This window comes from Protobothrops mucrosquamatus, unplaced genomic scaffold, assembly GCF_001527695.2.
Source record: "Protobothrops mucrosquamatus isolate PMUCROS unplaced genomic scaffold, P.Mucros_1.0 scaffold5, whole genome shotgun sequence".
Taxonomy (NCBI): Eukaryota; Metazoa; Chordata; class Lepidosauria; order Squamata; family Viperidae; genus Protobothrops; species Protobothrops mucrosquamatus.
This window is the reverse complement of record NW_015386392.1, coordinates 1,664,665-1,676,774: the sequence shown is the minus strand read 5'-3', so window position 1 is coordinate 1,676,774 and position 12,110 is coordinate 1,664,665. Positions and strand designations below refer to the sequence as shown.

The following is a 12,110-nucleotide window of genomic DNA, read 5'->3' as shown; positions in this document are numbered from 1 at the left end:
CCATAAAACGGTGCCCCCCAACCCCAACCCCCCTAACCGGTGCAACAAGATACCATGGTCGATGGTATCAAAAGCCGCTGAGAGGTCTAACAGGACCAGGATAGAGGAACAGCCCCTATCCCGAGCCCTCCAGAGATCATCAACCAACGCGACCAATGCCGTTTCCGTGCTGTGCCCAGGCCGGAAGCCGGACTGGCGCAAGTCTAGATAGACAGTTTCTTCCAGGTGCTGAGGGAGCTGTCGTGCCACCACACTCTCAACAACCTTCGCAAGAAAGAGAAGGTTGGAGACAGGCCGGTAGTTGGCCAAAGTAGCCGGGTCCAGGGAGGGCTTCTTGAGGAGGGGCCTCACCACAGCCTCTTTCAAGGCAGCCGGCAAGAACCTCTCACTCAAAGAAGCGTTGACGATTCCCTGGAACCAGCCTCGTGTAACCTCCCGGGAGGCCAGTACCAGCCAGGAGGGACACGGGTCCAGTAAACATGTGGTGGTGTTCAGATGTCCCAGCATCCTGTCCATGTCCTCGGGGGTCACAGGATCAAACTCTTCCCATAAAATGGACTCAAGACCTGCCTCCATTGGCCCGCCTGAACTAGCTATCATAACTTCAGTCCCTGAACGATTGGATGTTAAATGAGGACCACCTATATATGATACATATCCTTTACTGCTACCCTGTTCCTATAAAATAAAAGTAGCATTTATCATTCTGGAAAGAATAGATATTGATGTATGACACAATCATAAGTGGTCCTACTGATTTTTCAGCAGCTTTTGATGCCATCAATCCTGTTTTCCAGTGGTGGTTCTTTCTTCTGCATCCATTTCCAGCTGATGTTAATAAGAGGGCAGAGACAATCTGAAGCTCTTGTTTGCTGAATGGCCACAGAGCTCAAGGCTCTCATTCCTTCTGTTTAACACAACCATGAGGCTGCTGGGAAAGATTATCCATTAGTCTGGGGTCATAAAACTTCAGTATGTGGTGGGCTGCCCTGAGAAAGTTTATATATGCTGCCAGCTATTAATATATGTGGTTTTAGTATTTTTTTGTTGTACACAGATATTGTTTTCACTACTGTTGTCAGCTGCTCAGAGATAGGTACAATGTTATGAATGAATATAAATGTTATGAATGAATGAATGTCCAGTTGTATATGTCTGTGGAGATTCTCAATCATCCAGGTCATGGTTGTCCCAAAGTTGCATTTTCAAAAGGCAACCAGACTTAGTTTTTCTTTGAAGATGTTTCAGTTCTGATAGAACTGAAGAAGTTTCTTGGATGAGAAATGAAACATCTTCAATCAAATGTCTATGGAGATTATCAGTCATCCAGTTCATGATTGTCTCAAAGGTGCTTTTTCAGGAGGCAACTGGACTTTCTTGTTTTTCTTCTCATCCAAGAAGCTTCTTCAGCTCTGTCTGGATGGTGGGGAAATGGAAGGATTTATACTCCTTGCAGACAGCTGGTCATTTGCATTCTTTTAGAGAGACATTGAAGCCACCTGGTGATTTATCTGTGTCCTCAGGGTCACCTGAGCAGTGTGAATGGGTGTGGGGCCTTCTTGGCTGCAGAATGTTTTCTGCCCTGTATCTCTTCACTGTTGAAGACAGGCGCAGGCTGTTAGGGATGAGTCTCTGTTGTCTGCATCTCAGCCTGAAGCACAAATGGTTCCTGTAGTCTGCAATGTTTTCTGGAAATCTGTTCATGCTCCTGCACCATTTGAAGGGTGTTCATCCCAAAGTCATTGCTAGAAGTGCTAGATCAGAGGTTCCAACCTTTTGGGCACCAGGGACTGGTTCCCTGGAGAGAGGTTTTTTCCGCAGACCGGAGGGGACGTAGTTTCATATACAGCCTGCATCCCGCAGATGAGGCTTTGCTTGTTTGTGTGGACCGGTTCCTGGCATGCCATGGCCCAGTGCCGGTCCACGGATCGGGGGTTGGGGACCTCTGTGCTAGACAACTTGGGCACCTTCTTGGACTCTCAATGAACAGATAGCAACTTCAGTCAGAGAGACTTTACACAAACTCATTTGATATACCAGGTACTTCTTCCTGTGAGGCCCTCCTGACAGTGATCCATGCCTTGATCAGCGTGCATATGGACTATTCCAATGTACTCCTCATGGAATTGCTCTTGAGTTGCATTCAGATGCTAAACTGGCCCAAAATAGATGACATCAGCAGTGGTGGATAAGCCTTGGTTTTGGCCATGTAACATCTCTGCTTGGTGAACTGCACTGGTTGCCAATAAGCTTCTGGGCTGAATTCAGGAGTTAGTTGTGGTTACTTTGCTTCAGGTTCAGCATTGTGGGTTTTTTTCTGATTATTTTTGTACTTGGTTTCTATTGTTGTTCACTGCCCAGATTATTTTGGAATCAGACGGCCTCATACATATGATTAATTAATTAATAAAGAAAGAATATCTTCCCATAGATATTGAATTTATCTTTTAAAGACATGGTTTCCATATCTTCTTTTATTGTTTGTAGAAATTAGCGTAAAGAATATTAAACCATAGATCTCTGAAAGAGAATCTATAATGTTTGCCATTATTTTACTAATACATTTCTGTTTTCTGAATTGATTAATTCTAAAGCAGGCTTCTCTCCCAAATGAAAAAAAAATATTTCAGCTTGATTATCATTTAAATGAAGAAACAAATAAGGTTTTATTTCCATAAGATGATGCCGAGAATAATTTATTATAAAAATTGAAAGCCAAGAGATTTCACCTTTCCATATTCCATATTCATGCAGACCTGGTATGTGAGAGTTCTGTTTTAACCATATGCTTTAAAAACTGTATTATACTTTACTTCAAATACCAAGCCAGTATCCGTGATTTCAAACATGTCTCAACGGTACTGCTTCCTAACCCACTAAAAGCTAGATATATTTATAATTGTTTTCCATTTTTAAAAGGTGTCTAGGAAAGAACTAAAAGTAGGACTATGTTAGGCATGAAAAAGCAGACATGCACATATAGAGTTCAAACTAGCTATTTTATTGTTCTCTGCCTATAGTACAGGAATCTCCCTAGACTGCTAGCTTTCACCTGGGAAAAACCAGATAAGGCTTTAAGGTATTCAAGAGGGTCAGAGTTAGCCGTGTTTACTTAAGGAGTCCAGGCTGATTCCTCACTTTGAGTCCTCCTACCATGTGGGACAGTTGCTCTCCATCAGACTAGCAAATTGCATTATTTATTGAGAAGGTAAAATATTTTCTGAACAGATGAAAACAGATTATTCAAATGGTAACATCTTAATCAAGTGTTAGTTACACTTTATAGTTTCTGTGATTTCCTTTTTTAAATACATTATCATAATTAGAGCTCTAGCCTATCAGAATCATAGAAAATGGCAGGTTTGCCATCCTACTGAATGAAGAAAGAAGGCGTGGAGGATTACCATTTTAACCATGTGATCATGAAGAAAATGGTAAGAATACAAAACCTCAGCTCCATTATGAAATATAATGTACCGATAGAGAATATTTACAGCTCAAAGTTGAACTGTGTGGTCCTTGGTCCTGTCTGGTTTCCTTACCCAACTAGACATTTCCTTACCCAACTAGATAATATCAGTACTAGCATTCGCCTGTCGGCACTGATGATGTTACCTCGTTTGGTAATAAACATCTTCAAGAAAACAGCCAAGGTGAGAGAGCACCAAGGACCTCACAGAAATGTAATGTTCAACATTTCAGTACTTCAGTGTATTCTACATGGGGCTTCCTTTAAAGACCACTTGGAAGCTTCCACTGATCCAAAATGTGGAGATCTAGGCACTGATAGGCCTGGCGGAGAACTTTCCCAGTCTCAGGAAGGTTACACATACTGCACTAAGCCTTAATGTGGTCTGCTTATTTTTAACATTGTGGGATATATGAACCTGCCCACTGGGACTTAACCTTATCTCTTCCACCAGCTGTACCATGTGGGACAGTTGCTCTTCCACCAGCTGTACCATGTGGGACAGTGGTGGCGAACCTATGGCACGGGTGCCAGAGGCGGCACTCAGAGCCCTCTCTGTGGGCACGCGTGCCATCGCCCCAGTCCTAGGCCTTCAGCTGGGTTTTATAAAACCTTTTCGCTTTAGTCCTCTGCTGCCATGTGCAAAAAAAAAAAAAGGTTCAATCAATCAGTCAATTTCAACTTCTCGCGGGAAAAAAAAGATCTCGCAAAGTTGGAATTGATTAATTGAACTTTTTAGTCCCACCCAGTCTGCCGTTACCACCGCAGCCACGCCCACCCAATGGGCCACGCCCACCCAGTGAGCCACACCCACCCAATGGGCCACACCCACCCGGCACTCTACAATGCATAAGTGGGTTTTGGGTTGCAGTTTGGGCACTCAGTCTCTAAAAGGTTCGCCATCACTGCCCTACACAATATATGATCCTTGCCTCTGTGTGGAGTTACCAGGCATCCAGCAAAAGAAGAAAATGTCTTCCTGTCGGTCCTCATATCTCCCATTCAGCAGGCGTGTCCTTAATGTCAAATATTGTCTGGGTTTTCGAATATCTAACAAGCTGTCTCTTCCCGAGCAGCTTTTTTCCAGTGCTTCTGTAATAAGTGCTCACTGCAAGTTAACAAGCTCTGCTCTGTGACCTTAATTGTATTACTATCCTCCTGCTGCTTGAAATTGACAAGACCTTAATCAGTTACATGCTAAGGCTTTTTGCTTTTTAAGGGGCTGGCAGCTGGCGGTTGGCAGGGATGAGCAAGCTAAGCCAACAGCTGGTGCTTGCATATTCCTCTCAATGTGTATTCCCCATTGAGTGCCTGTTTGTGACTCACTTGTTATCCCTTCTCTCCAGTGAATGTAAATACAAAGATTAAACTGTTCGTGTGGTCCAGATTTATTTATTTACAGTATTTGTATCCCACCATTATTATTGTTTTTACAAATAACTCAGGGAGATGAACTTATACAGTACACCTTCCTTTTCCTATTTGCCCCACAACAACAACCCTGCAAAGTGGGTTGGGCAGAGACAGTGATTGGCTCAAGGTTACCCATCTGGCTTTTGTGGTTAAAGACTATGTAGTAGGTAGTCCTGGCTTAAGAACCACAAGTGGGCCTGGAATTTTGGTTGTAAGTTGGAGCAGTCATTAATGGGGTTCACCACGTGTACTGACTCATTTCACGGCCAGTGTTACAATGGTCATTAAGCGAGTCATCACAGTTTTCACGCAAACCATGTGGCCCTTAAGGAAGCCCAGCAAATCTAATAAGAGTTTTCTTTCATCATTTTCTGCCAAAAATAGCAAAAAATATTGCGATTGGAGTCACATGACTGTAAATGCCAGCTATTGTCAAGAAACAAAAATGCGGTCAGATGACACTGGGGCAGGAATTGTGATATTTTAGGCTATAATCAGTGGTGGGATTCAGCCAGTTCGCACCAATTTGGTAGAACTGGTGGCTAATTTTTTGTTGACCGGCGAACCGGCTGATGCCCTAGGTCTTTTTCGCAAGGCCCAGAACAGATCACCAGAAGTGTGTGGACACCACTTCTGGAAGTCTGTTCTGAGCCATGGAGGCCTCCCAGGCCCAGAACGGCCCACCGGAAGTGCATGGAGGCCCCTTCCGGAAGTCCATTCTGAGCCAGGAAAGTCTTCCAGGCCCATAACAGCCTACTGGAAGTGTGTGGATGCCACTTCCGGAAGTCCATTCTGAGCCTCAGAGGCCTGGGGGAAGTCCACGCACTTCCGGTAGGCCGTTCTGGGCCTGGGAGGCCTCACCGGCTCAGAATGGCCTTCCGGAATTGGCATCTATGCAGAGAACTGGTTGTTTAAGTATTTGAATCCCACCACTGGCTGTAAAGCAATTGTGACCATTGTAAAGGTTATAAATCAAGGCCATTCTAACTTCAAATTGTCATTAAACAACCAATTGTTAAGCAAGGACTGCCTACAACTAATAATTGTAGGGCATTTTTTAAAAAAATCTCCTGAAGTCAGGAATATGTTGCTTTCTGTCTGGGATTTCAGCTCTGCTCTGCCATTGGATGCATTAGCTGGAACTGGTGAATGTTAAAATCTAAAAAAGATCTAGAGATCTTTTTGAGCAGCCCTAATTTAATTGTGTCACCATTCTCTAATACTTCTGTTGCCACAGGTTAGGAAAAAGTTTGCTAGTGTTATTGGTTATTAGATAAGCCTCTAGTTTTAAGTTTCAATGTTAAAGGAAAGGTAATTTCAGTTGATTAGGGTTTTTTAAAAAATGAATAGAAAAATCAGTTTGTTTGTTTTTAACAAAAAGTACTAAACAATTCCAACAGGGACCAGTAGGTTTGTGGATTCATTTGCTATAAACATGGGGAGAATAAGGAGAACAATGGATACACTTTTTATTCTTAACAAGATACCCCAAAAGACTAGACTAGAATTTGAGATGAGCCTGATTTATACCCATTTACATCAGCAATTCAGCACAAGGAGAAGAATTTGAATTGTATTCCCTGCATATCACAAAGAGTAATTGGCAATTACCTTGCTCAGAAAAAGTAACAGTCTTTTCACTTAGTAAGGCATTAAGGCAGAAAATACAGGAAGAACTGGGGAGAAAGGGGAACCAAACTCAGTTTGGGAAAAACAGATAGTCCTTGACTTACAACTGTTTACTTAGTGACCATTCAAAGTTACAACTGCATTGAAAAAATAACTTATGACTGTTTTCACACTTACAATCTTTGCAGCATCACACGATTATGTGATCAAAATTCAGATGCTTGGCAACATGACGGTTGCAATGTCACTGGGTCATATGATCACATTTTGTGACCTTGGACAAGCAAAACCAGTGGGGAAGCCAGATTCATTTAACAACTGTATTACTAATTTAACGATTGCAATGATTCACTTAACAACCGTGGCAGGAAAGGTCATAAAACAACAGAAATTTTGGGCTCAATTGTTGTCATACATTGAGGACTATCTGTATAGCAAGTATCTAGAAACAAGTGATGAGAAATTGAGGGAAGGTTGAGAAAAAGTAAAGGTTAACATATGCACGAGCCTGGAATACGGATGCTGGAATGGCGATATCAGGAAGAGGGTTACAAAACCCATGTCATGGTTCCAACAGATGAAACTCTTCAAAGATCTTCGAGGCATTGTTTACCTTAAAGAATCTTTATTTGAGTAGCATAGCATCGGCACTAACACAATCGAAGCCGAAAATTGAGTTTCCCTCCCCTGAGCACATAGTATCAAACCATAATGCCCTCCTCCAGTTAACAGTCATAAATCACATTCTCCAATTAGTTTGAAACACAGGCTTCCCCTCCAGCTCTCCAGCCGCCAATTCTTTATCATCTCTTCTTTCAATAACCTTGGTTCTCACACTAGTTTCAATATTATTATGTCTAGCTAGACTCTCATGCACATCCCCCCTCCCCAGCAAAAAGAAGAAAATGGTTGTATCTCCATCTGTTGTCAATGCTAAAACATCCGATGTTAGCAGCGTTGACAGCTCATAGACAACCTCTGTGTACAGGTGGTCCTTGATTTACAACCATTCATTTAGTGACCATTCAGAGTTACAATGGCCCCCCAAAAAGTGACCTAAGTTCCTTTTTCACACTTACAACCATTGCAGCATCACCTGTTCATTACTAGCCTACAAACAATCTAATACATATGTGCATTTATGTATTAGACATTATGTATTTATTTAAATACTGGTATGTATTTATGACTGTTGCAGTATCCCAGGATCAGTTGATCTTTTTATGATCCTTTTATGATCCTTCCGACACCCATAGTCAATGGAGAAGCCAGATTCACTTAACAATCTTGTTACTAACTTAATAACTGCAGTGATTCACTTAAAAATTGTGCCAAGAAAGATTATAAAATGGAGTAAAAATCACTTAACAACTGTCTTGCTTAGGAACAGAAATTTGGGGCTCAGATGTGGTCGTAAATCAAGGATTGCCTGCAGTCAATAAACTGAGCAACTGGCAAAGACAATTTAAAGAATACAAAAGATTTAGGTAGAACATAGAAGAAATAAAGAAATAAAATGATATGGGAACTGAAGACAGCTAAACTTTCGCTTTAAAGAGTACTTTATATAGTCCCTCTGATGTACTACAGATATTTTTCTTAACATTTCTGTGCCCAAGATGAGCGCAATACTCTAGAGAGGAAAAACTTTCATTTAAGTGAAAAAGAACATCTCTTTTGCTCCAAGAAATCCAAGGGTTAGTTAAATTCCAGTCTTAACATTACTCTAGATCAGTGTTTCTCAACCTTGACAACTTGGAGATCCATGAACTTCAACTCCCAGAATTCTTCAGAAAGCATGTTGGCCAGAGAATTCTGGGAATTGAAGACCATACATTCTGTGGCAGTTAAGGTTGAGAATCACTACATTAAATATCAAGAGATCAGGGCTGCTTCAAACTACAGTTGGAGTGAATTTCTAATTTAAAAACAATATTTTTAAAGCAGGGATGTTCAACCTTTAAGATTTGTGGACTTCAATTCCCAGAATTCCCCAGCCAGTCATGTTGACATTCTTAAGGTTGCCAAGATTGGCCACTTCTGCGCTAGAAATTTTCATTTCGAAGAATATCCAATCTTCACTACTTTCAGATATCCACCCCTTGGTTTTGTTAGAATCTTTCCTTTCTCCACAGGAGACTAAAATGCAGACTTAATGAGGATAAAAATACAGCTTCCTAACGACATGCAAAAATATATGTTGCTTGTTATTTTAATAACACCATTTGTCACTAGAGCACATACCAGATGCAGTATTGAGTGGGGAGTAGCATGATATTTATGATGATAAAAATCACATTTTTCATGGCTCTGTTCTTGTCTTCAGTTTTATACTTTGGAATTAAATTCCAGGAACTATTCTTGTAGTTTAAGAAAATGTCTATAGATAATTAAGAAAAATACATACATATTGTGCCTAATATTTCTTCTTTTTTAGCTTTATGTTTTTATAGCTTTTAAATGATGATAATAATAATGATGGTGATGATGATGATGATGATGATGATGATGATGATGATGATGATGATGATGATAGTAAAGTTGGAAGGGACCTTGGAGGTCATCTAGTCCAACCCCCTGCTCAGGCAGGAAACCCTATACCATTTTGGACAAATGGCTGTCCAGTCTCTTCTTAAAAACTTCCAGTGTTGGAGCATACACCGCTTCTGGAGGCAGGTTATTCCACTGGTTAATTGTTCTAACTGTCAGGAAGTTTCTCCTTAGTTCTAGGTTGCTTCTCTTATTGATTAGTTTCCACCCGTTGCTTCTTGTCCTGCCTTCAGGCGCTTTGGAGAATAGCTTGAAGAGAACTCCCTCTTCTTTGTGGCAGTCCCTGAGATATTGGAACACTGCTATCATGTCCCCCGTCATCCTTCTCTTCATTAAACTAGACATACCTAATTCCAGCAGCTGTTCCTTATATGTTTTAGCCTCCAGTCCCCTAATCATCTTTGTTGATGATGGTGGTGGTGGTGGTGGTGGTGGTAGTGGTGGTGGGGTGGAGAAGAGGAAGGAGGAGGAAGAGGAGGAAGAAGAAGAGGAAGAATTGTGTTTCTATTTATTAATTTAACTGCTTTTTATTTTTGTTGTACTTATTTGTGAATTGGGCAGCTATATAAATTTGACAAATAAATAAGTATTTATAACAGATTCTGTCTTCTTTGGTCTGAAACAGTTGTCCCCAATCTTTCCAGCTCCGTGGACCAGCAGCAGCAACAACAGTGGTTGAGAGGAGGAGGAGATGGTTTCATGCATGCAACCTAATCCCCACAAGCACAAATGAAGCTTCGTACATTGCTTGTGCGGCCCAGTTCCCAACTGGTCTGTGGACCTGGGTTTGGAGATCCCTGGTCTGAAATACCAAGCAGAATTGGGATAATTTGAAATGAGTTTACATAGAACCAATAAAACACGATCTGGTCTGGTCCACTTAGGAGCCTCAATGAACCTTGTTTTGGATCCAGTCACTGATAGATCTGCTCTTAGATCAGTGGCTTTCCTGATTTGGGTATCACTGATTAGTCCAAAGACAGGGTCTTGGAGGCTAGACAAATTTCAGGGCTCAAGAGAGGATTGATTGATTGAGCACAATTTTTAAAAATGCTCCAGTCAAATTACTCTGGAAGGTATATGTGCAGTCTGTAACTTATGACCAAACACTTTGTGAAGTTACAATAGACCCCCTGCCCAAAAGTTACTTATAACCTAGTGCAGTGGTGGCGAACCTATGGCACGGGTGCCAGAGGCGGCACTCAGAGCCCTCTCTGTGGGCACGCGTGCCATCGCCCCAGTCCTAAGCCTTCAGCTGGGTTTTATAAAACCTTTTCGCTTTAGGCCTCTGCCACCATGTGCAAAAAAAAAAGGTTCAATCAATCAATTTCAACTTCTCGCGGGGAAAAAAAAAGATCTTGCAAAGTTGGAATTGATTGATTGAATCGCAGCCACGCCCACCCAATGGGCCACGCTCAGCCAATGGGCCACGCCCAGCCAATTGGCCATACCTACCTGGCACTCCACGATGCATAAGTGGGTTTTGGGTTGCAATTTGGGCACTCAGTCTCTAAAAGGTTCGCCATCACTGACCTAGTTTCATAGTTATGACCACCGCAGCACCCCCATTGTCATTTGTCCTTATGACGAACTGCAACCTTCCTGCCTATCTCCCCCCCCCCCCCACAATCCACCACTGGATCCCCATAGGCTTTGCATCTGCTTCTGACTAAGCTGGTCACCACAACCCTTTTTCCTATCTTCTACATGCATTCCCTCTGCAAATCCTTAATATATAAAGGTCTGTAATTAACTGTGAGATATTGTTGAGCAATTGGCTGCATTGCGAAGTTTGTTGACTCTGCAGTTTAGCGTGGAAATAGAATTATTAGTTTCATTTTACCAGCTTTATGAAGTAATAAAGCCCTTTCTTTCTAATTCAAAGCTTCATTGTCAAGATGTTTTGTAATGTTGCTTCTGGAAATAAAAACGCCATCATGCTGCTTAATAACATCACTATTTCTTGACAAGCTGAATTATTGTTGCTTGCTTATTAATGTATTTATGTATTTTAATAATTCGTATCCCACTGTTACAATATCAGGAAAAAAAAACCTATCAAAATGCAAGAATCAGATTTAAATTTTTGAATTGTGAGCAGCTCAGAGTCATTTTCTGAGATGGATGGCTACAGAAATCAAATCAAATCAGTCAGTCAGTCAATAAATAAATAAATAAATAAATAAATAAAACTAGACAACCAATGACCTGTTGACATTTCAGAGATATTTCCTTATCTAAACAGAGATAGAATGACCATCTCAAACAAAAAAAGCAGTGGGAACAGAAGCAATTTTGGAAAATATGGGGGGAAGAAAAGGATTTAAAGAGGTACTCTACTGTGTTCATGTCCGGAAATATTCTAACAACTACCTAATCATTTTCAAAACATTTAAAGCCTCAAACAGTAGTAAATTGTTAATTGCAATTTATATTTATTCATTCTGCTCAGATACAGAGAAGCTTATAAAACTGAAGAAGAAAGAGGGAGAGGAATGTTAAAGGAAAAAAGGCTTTATGTTAAAATGGTAATGATGCATACAAGGGAAAACAAATTTTGTTCACAAATGATTTAACTTGGTTTCTTTGGGAATTTATTTCTTAGTGAATAAATCCCATGGAATCCAGTGAGAACTGGATCAAAGGGATAGAAGATTGTGAATTAATTATTAACAAACAAAGGTTTGCAAATTCAGTCCAGAAATTAAACTTCTGTTTGATATTAAAAGAAATATTGAAATTGATTTAGATTGACACCAAGAATATACATACAAAAGATCATCTGTATTTTGCCATTTTTTTTAATTTTAGTTATTTAGTTAGCTCAGTTATTTTTTTCAATAGCTCTGTGTATTACCGTATTTATCGGCGTATAACACGCACTTTTTCCCCCTGAAAATAGGGGGCAAATGATGTGTGCGTGTTATACGCCGATATACGGCCAGCCCGGGTAAATTCGGCCATATTCTTCAATACGGGCCGGCCCCAGCAGTTCCCCTCTCCTCTTTGTGTGTGTGTGTGTGTTTGTCTCTCTCTCTCTCAATTCTCC

General features: G+C 40.9%; 1 protein-coding gene across 1 annotated transcript in view; it reads left to right on the top strand.

Annotated features, from left to right (window-relative positions):
- The window catches only part of DPP6 (dipeptidyl peptidase like 6), a 362,352-nt gene that overhangs the window by 87,770 nt on the left and 262,472 nt on the right, over positions 1-12,110 (top strand). The window lies entirely within an intron of this gene.